Source organism: Entelurus aequoreus, linkage group LG08 (genome assembly GCF_033978785.1).
Source record: "Entelurus aequoreus isolate RoL-2023_Sb linkage group LG08, RoL_Eaeq_v1.1, whole genome shotgun sequence".
NCBI classification, from domain to species: domain Eukaryota; kingdom Metazoa; phylum Chordata; class Actinopteri; order Syngnathiformes; family Syngnathidae; genus Entelurus; species Entelurus aequoreus.
Window position 1 is genome coordinate 41,291,099 of NC_084738.1, and position 8,013 is coordinate 41,299,111.

At 39.7% G+C, this 8,013-nt stretch overlaps 1 pseudogene; it reads right to left on the reverse strand.

The window, feature by feature from the left end:
- Window positions 1-198: 198 nt before the first annotated feature.
- LOC133655890 (transcriptional activator protein Pur-alpha-like) lies at window positions 199-1,340 on the reverse strand (annotated as a pseudogene).
- Between the last annotated feature and the right edge of the window lie 6,673 nt (window positions 1,341-8,013).

The window sequence follows — 8,013 nt, forward strand, 5'->3', positions numbered from 1 at the left end:
TGTTGACACTGACGGGCCTCCATTTTAAAACAGCGACACCGCCCTCTGGCGGTCAATTCAGCCCATGACTTTTCTGACTTTTGTTCAAATTAAACTTTGGTAATCGCTTATATTTATACTACGTGTTACTACTACATTCTACCCAGTACTAGTTGCGTGTTTTTAATAGAAAGATGAGAGACTACCGGCATTGGAAAGAAAACAAAAGCAAATACAGAGAGTAATAATACTAAAGAATATGAAAAAAAAGGACTATGGGTAAGGGCGGACCTACGTCACTTCCGCCTACCAATCCCCTAGCAACCGGGAATTCGTTGAAAACAAACCAGCTCACAGCGAACACAGCATTGACAGAAAAAGCATTTAATGAGCGTTGTGGCTTGGAAGTCGGCATTAAATCCTTCATTTACGCATTTTTACTTATTCGCATATCGTGTGAAAAAACGAAAATGTATTATTTGCGTCAGACTCGTCTCAGTGAACTTTAAAGCTTCTCAGGCTTAGCTTAGCTTGCTAGTTAGCTTAGCCTGCGCGCTACTAAGAAAGAGACGCGGAAGTTATCAACAACTTTGTGTGAACACGCTGTATATGTTGGAGCCCACGTCGAAGAAGCGCTTGTTGTCCACAGTCATCGACGAGCCCTCCGGCAGCTCCGCGGGCTCCTCGTCCACGCCGTAATCGTCAATAAGTTTGGCCAAAGCGTCGCGGAACTCAATAAGTCCCTGCGCCGGGAGCGCGATGGTCTGACCCCAAGCCGGGCCCCCTGTTCACGGTCTGCCGGATCCTCAAGAACCGTCCCCGCTGGTTCCCTTTCAGGTCCATGTAGTACTTCCGATTCTCCCGCACTAGGAACTCGCTTTTCAGGGCCCGCCGCGGCTCATCCTGCACCATGCCCGGGTTGCTGGTCATCGTAGTGTTCGATGAAGTCCCCCAAGTAGTCGTGGAACTCGACCGCCACCGACATAAACAGCGTGAGGCGGCTCTTGTTGCCACTGGCCCCGACTTCGGCTATCTTCAAGAAGCGGCCTTTGGCGTTCTGCTTGACGTCCAAGTAGAAGCGTTTGTTTTGGATGTCAACTCGCTTGGACGCCAGCTCCTGCGTCTCATGCTGGAGGCCGGAAGCCGAGCCCGTCCCTAGCTCCTGCTGTAGCGTGCATGGAACCGAAGCCTGGGCCCGTGGCTGCTCCTCCCTGCTCACTTCCACTGTCTCTGTCCGCCATGATGCTGCCTGCCTGCCGACTTTGGGGGACTCCAGTGAGAACCGTCCTCGTTTTCCCGGTGTAAAGCGGCGAGCCATTTGTCTCGTCTCTGTGGGCTTTTATCACGCTTTGGCAGAACAAAATACAACCGTTGTTTTCCCTGTTTCCAGTTGTGGTTAGCACAACCAAAAACAACACAGTTTTTTGGCATTTTGGAGGCAGAATGACGGGTTTAACCAGCGTAGGTCGACAGGTTAAAGAGTAATGGCAACGGTTTGTTTTCAACGCCAGTCTGGTTGCTATGGTTCGAAGAACCCGTATGTAGCTCAGTTGCCCGGATGTCGGCCCTCACCCATAGGACAATACAGCGCCAGGGGGTTGTAAACTCCAGTACAATGCAAAATATATATGTAGCAATGTGTAAAGTCATGAGCTCACACAAGTTCCGTAAATAGTCCAAATTTGGAGCACAGCATCACAGTTTTCATAGCTTTTTTGTTGTTAGAAGTAGAAAGCGTTTTAAAGTAAAGTTCCAATTCTTTTTTTTAAAGGCACAAAAGACAGGTCGGGTATTGAGAAATTTACATTTATGAATATAAAACTTAGCCAATAGTATAATGAGGTTGCAAATGTAAAATTCCTTTTCAAATTTTTTCCCATACTGTTTGTATCCAATAGCACATCTTTAAAACAAAGCACAAATTTGTCCTGAATATTGTCCAGGATGAAAGGACAGTTGCCCTGCCATAGTGATCGATGGCTTTCACAAGTCCCAAACAGGTGGTAAACAGTCTCTGGATGCATGTTACATAAGGTGCAGGTAACATCAATGTCCTTCTTGTATCTAACCATCACAGTCTTTACAGTGTGATAAACATGAATGATTTTGAAAGAAGTCTCTTTGACTTTATTGGTAAGTAAATAGCTGAAGAGACCACGTTTTGACCCAGCAGATGTCATTCACAACATTATTCCAGAGCGCAATTACATGAGAGACAGACACACAATCATTTTGGAATAATCAATCAAAGTTTATTTATATAGCCCTTAATCACAAGTGTCTCAAAGGGCTGCACAAGCCACAACGACATCCTCGGCTCAGATCCCACATCAGGGAAAGAAAAAACTCAACCCAATGGGATGCAATGAGAAACTTTGGAGGTAACCGCCAGTTTTTATTGCAAGTTTGTCCTTAAATAAAATAGTGAACATACTAGACAACTTGTCTTTTAGTAGTAAGTAAACAAACAAAGACTCCTAATTAGTCTGCTGACATATGCAGTAACATTTGTGTCATTTATCCTTCTATTATTTTGTCAAAATTATTAAGGACAAGTGGTAGAAAATGAATTAATAATCTACTTGTTCATTTACTGTTAATATTTACTTACTTTCTCTTTTAAAATGTTCTATCTACACTTCTGTTAAAATGTAATAATCACTTATTCTTCTGTTGTTTGGACACTTTACATTAGTTTTGGATCATACCACACAATTGGGTATCAATCCGATACCAAGTAGTTTCAGGATCAACTAGTCTAAAAAGGGTGTCTATTTAAAGGCTAGAGTATACAAATGAGTTTTAAGATGGGACTTCTACTGAGGTAGCATCTGTAATTGTTGTAACCGGGAGGGCATTCCAGAGAACTGTAGCCCGAATAGAAAACGCTCTATAGCCCGCAGACTTTTTTTGGGCTCTGGGAATCACTAATAAGCCGGAGTTCTTTGAACGCAGATTTCTTGCCGGGACATATGGTACAATACAATCGGCAAGAGAGGCTGGAGCTAGGCCGTGTAGTATTTTATACGTAAGTAGTAAAACCTTATAGTCACATCTTAAGTGCACAGGAAGCCAGTGCAGGTGAGCCAGTATAGGCGTAATATGATCAAACTTTCTTGTTCTTGTCAAAAGTCTAGCAGCCGCATTTCCTACCAACTGTAATCTTTTAATGCGGACATCCAATGTTTAATTTCATTAAGACACGCCTCCAGGTGACTACAATCCGGCGTGTTGGTCAGCTTTAGGGGCATGTAGAGTTGGGTGTCATCAGCATAACAGTGAAAGCTAACACCGTATTTGCGTATGATGTCACCTAGCGGCAGCATGTAAATACTACAGAGTGCAGGGCCAAGAACTGAACCCTGGGGAACTCCACACGTTACCTTAACATAGTCCGATCTCACATTGTTATGGGAGACGCACTGCATCCTGTCAGTAAGATAAGAGTTAAACCAAGACAAGGCTAAGTCTGACATACCAATACGGGTTTTGATACGCTCTAATAAAATATTATGACCGACGGTATCGAAAGCAGCGCCAAGATCAAGAAGCAGCAACATGGATGACGCATCAGCATCCATCGTTAGCAATAGATCATTAGTCATTTTTGTGAGGGCTGTCTCCGTAGAGTGATTTGCCCTGAAACCAGATTGAAAGGGTTCACAGACATTGTTAGAGACTTAGTGTTCATTTAGCTGCAGTGCAACAATCTTTTCGAGGATTTTAAAAATAAACAGAAGGTGGGACACCGGAGGGTAGTTTACCATGAGGTCAGGATCGAGGTTAGGTCTTTTGAGCAGAGGATGAATATCCTTGGTCATATTCAAAGTCCTCATGTGTCCAGGAACATATTTCCTGAGTTTATAAACATAATATACATTTTTTTTAAACGAAAGAAGATATTGTGATGCCAAAATATATCGACGTAATTATAGCAATATCGACTAGATACCCTTCTGTACTTGGTATCATTACAGTGCATGTTAGGTGTAGATCCACCAATGGCGTTTGTTTACATTTTGACGCCGGTGGTCCACGGTGTGTAGTGAAACATGTTTAGCTATTCCTCATCCTGCAGGGATGATACTTGTAAGAAACGTACTTTATTTTTCGCCACGAGGCGAGGATTAGTGATTTACAAGTAGCTACAACACTGCCGACTGCGGAGGGGCGGGGGGACCAGTACTTTTCCGAGGCGGTATAGTACCGAATATGATTCATTAGTATCGCGGTACCATACTAATACTGGTATACCATACAACCCTAGACACCTTTATCAATATTTTCATAGAATACTTTCAGTAAGAAGGGAGCGAGCTCTTCTGAAAATATTTTATAGAATTCAGATGTAATACCATCCACGATTTGTTATTTTTTTAAGCTATTAATTGATTCCACTACTTCCTTGAGACAGATTGGACGGTCACAGAATTCTTGGTCAGCTGTGCTGATTGATTTAGTTTCAGTTAAGGCATCCATAAACGAAACAGCATCACTTTCACAGTACTGACTATTGTATCGTTTATTGTAAAATTGAGAACCATAATTTGCAATCTCTTTTGCATCATTGCAAACCATATCGTTTATTTTCAGTTGATCAATGGTGTTGTTTTGAGCCTGCGATTTTTCTAAACGAAAGAAATATACGGAATTGTGTTCACCTTCCTCTAACCATTGTTTCCTAGATCTTACAAAGGCTCCTTCTACTTTCGATTGATATAATTTGTCTAATTTATTTTGGCTTTCTAAGAGCCTTTCTTTTTCTTCTGCTGACATATTAACTGGACATATAGAGAAAAATGCAGTAATGATAGGAATCACATTTTCTTCCTCAGATCGCTTTTTCCTAGCTAGATTACTGCAATATTTTCTAATAAATGTACCTACCTCATATTTAAGGAGTTCCCAATTACTACCATACATTTTTTGGGCCTTGGTTTTATTCCAAAAAAGTTGTATCAGTTCTTTAATCCTCATTTTAACTGCTTCATGACATAAAACCGAACTATTAAGTTTCCAGTATGAGTTTTTTGGACAATTGTGAAACGCATGAAGAGAGATGTGAATCTGCATAGCCCTACGATCAGTCAAAGGAGTGAAGAGAATTTTAACTGTAACATTGTCTTGCAGTGCGTTAGAAACTAACCACATGTCTATTCTAAATCTTCTTGAGCCTGACTTATTATAGACCAGGTCAGGGGTCGGCAACCCAAAATGTTGTCAGAGACATATTGGACCAAAAATACAAAAAACAAATCTGTCTGGAGCCACAAAAAATGAGAATCCTTATATAAGTGTTATAATGAAGGCAACACATGACGTAAGTGTCTATTTTAGCTATAATAGCCTACTATCAAAATGACTATGTGTCGCAGGTTGAAGCAAATCTTCGTAGACAGAAATGTTGAAATGGCACGCAAACTATCTGAAATCCAGCCAATATTACATGCAGATAATGTGTCATGTGACATGCAAAACTAAATTATGTACAAAGAGGATACAAGTAAAGGATATTAAATTAGCTCAAATATACCTACAAATGAGGCATAATGATGTAATATGTACATACAGCTAGCCTAAATAGCATGTTAGCATTGATTCGCTTGCAGTCATGCACTGACCAAATATGCCTGGTTAGCACTCCAACAAGTCAATGACATCACCAACTCTCACCTTTGTGCATTCACGCACAGCATACAACTTTTGGTGGACAAAATGAGACAAAGAGAGCAGTGGAAGATTTCACATGTAAACATACTGTTGCGTCACAGTCCACTCTATGGTGAGTTCAAGAACGGCCGAAATCAGTAGGACAAAACGATGTTCACCAAATACTCTCATCAGTGAAGCACACACACAAACATATTAAACATATTAAACTTTCTAACAATTGGGAGGGTTTGTGTTGTGTTTGTCCTCAAACAAAATTATCCCCCCCCCCCTCCCCCCCGTCTTTTTCCATTTTCTTGATAGACGGAGTAAATATTGAAAGGGTAAAATAAAACACATTTTTGGGTGTAATAATAGATGATAAAATGAATTGGAAAACTCATGTAAAACATATATAACAAAGTAGCAAGAAACATGTCAATAATGAATAAAGCAAAACATTTTCTAGACCAAAAAACATTTCATATTCTCTACTACTCACTAGTGTTACCATATCTGAGTTATTGTATAGAAATATGGAGTACTAATTACAAATGTGTGCTTCATTCACTAACTCTGTTACAAAAAACATTAGAATAATACATAATGTTGGATATAAAGAACATAAAAACCCTTTATTTATTAAATCACAATTATGAAATTCAACGATTTGGTGCATTTGCAAACAGCTAAAATGATGTATAAAGCAAACTATTACCTGCTACCCAAGAATGTACAACAATTCTTCTCAACAAAAGAGGAGAAATATAACCTTAGAGGAAAATCCCAATTTAAAACATCTGTATGCTCGTACAACACTTAAAACTTATGGAATTATGGAACGGATTGACCAAAGAAATCCAACAAAGCACCAATATGATTCACTTCAAGAGACTGTTCAAACTACAAGTGTTCACAAAATACACAGAACAAGATTTATGATGAACATCTTTAACCCTTTTATTTATTGAGACAAAGATTATGTATGTATTTAATATGTGTATGTTTACTATGGTATATTATTTATGTATTATTTATTAGTTCACTGTTCTGTCACAGAGAACAAGGAAATTGGATAAAATTGCCATGGTATGAAAATGGGGTAGGATTAAATAAGCTCTTCTTCTTCCTACTCCTTCTCGGATGTGCTGTAATGAAACAACTGGAACTGTGTGATGCATTACATTGTATTGAGTATGCATGTTCCAAATAAACTGAAACTGAACTGAACAGAACTGCATTTTCAATCCTTTTTTAAAAATGCTCCAGGGAGCCACTAGGGCGGCACTAAAGAGCCGCGAGTTGCTGACCCCCGGTTTAAGGTCATTGGGTGGGCTCCTGTTGAAAACATGTGGTCTCGGGCTTTCATTAGCTTGACAAACATCTTTAGAAGGTCATAAACAGTTGTTTATGCTCTAGCAATGAAAATATTTTATTTATAATGAATGATTCCTAACCACGTTAAACCCAGATTCCGATCTACCAAAGGTCTTAACTCATTCTCTTTCTATGCCACATCAATGTGGAATGCGCTCCCAACAGGTATAAAAGAAAGGGCATCTCTATCCTCCTTCAAAACCGCACTAAAAGTTCACCTCCAGGCAACTACAACCCTAAACTAACACCCTCCCCAGATTGTTAATAATCAAATGTAAACAATCAAATGCAGATACTTTTTCTTATGCCTTCTGATCTCTCTCTCCCTCTCTCTCTCTCTCTCTCTCTCTCTCTCTCTGTCCACTACTTGCTGTCCATATCCTACCAAGTCAGACCTACACTGTTCCAATATCCATTTCTCTGTTCTCAATTGTTGATGACTGATGATAACAACCAAACCTAACCTCCCCCCCACCCCCCCACCCCCTCACACCCTGTATTGTAAATAATGTAAATAATTCAATGTGATTATCTTGTGTGATGACTGTATTATGATGATAGTATATATATATGATAGTATATATCTGTATCATGAATCAATTTAAGTGGACCCCGACTTAAACAAGTTGAAAAACTTATTCGGGTGTTACCATTTAGTGGTGAATTGTACGGAATATGTACTTCACTGTGCAAAAGTTTTAATCAATCAATCAATAAAAGCAATGAAAATATTTTATTTATAATGAATGATTCCTAGACGTTGTGGAAATTCAAAACGAGGGACGACTGTATAAAAATCGGTTGACAAATAAAACAAGAGTGAAAAAAAATGTTGTAATGGGCAGAAGTAGGGGCCTCCAAATGAAATTCGACTTCGGGCCCCAATAAAAAGTTAGAGTAGAATGTTAGGATTATGCATACATGCTTAAAGTTGTGTCGGGTGTGTCTTTATACAAGCCATGCATGCATGTTTCTGTAAACTATATAGTGTTATCGTCGCAAAACGCG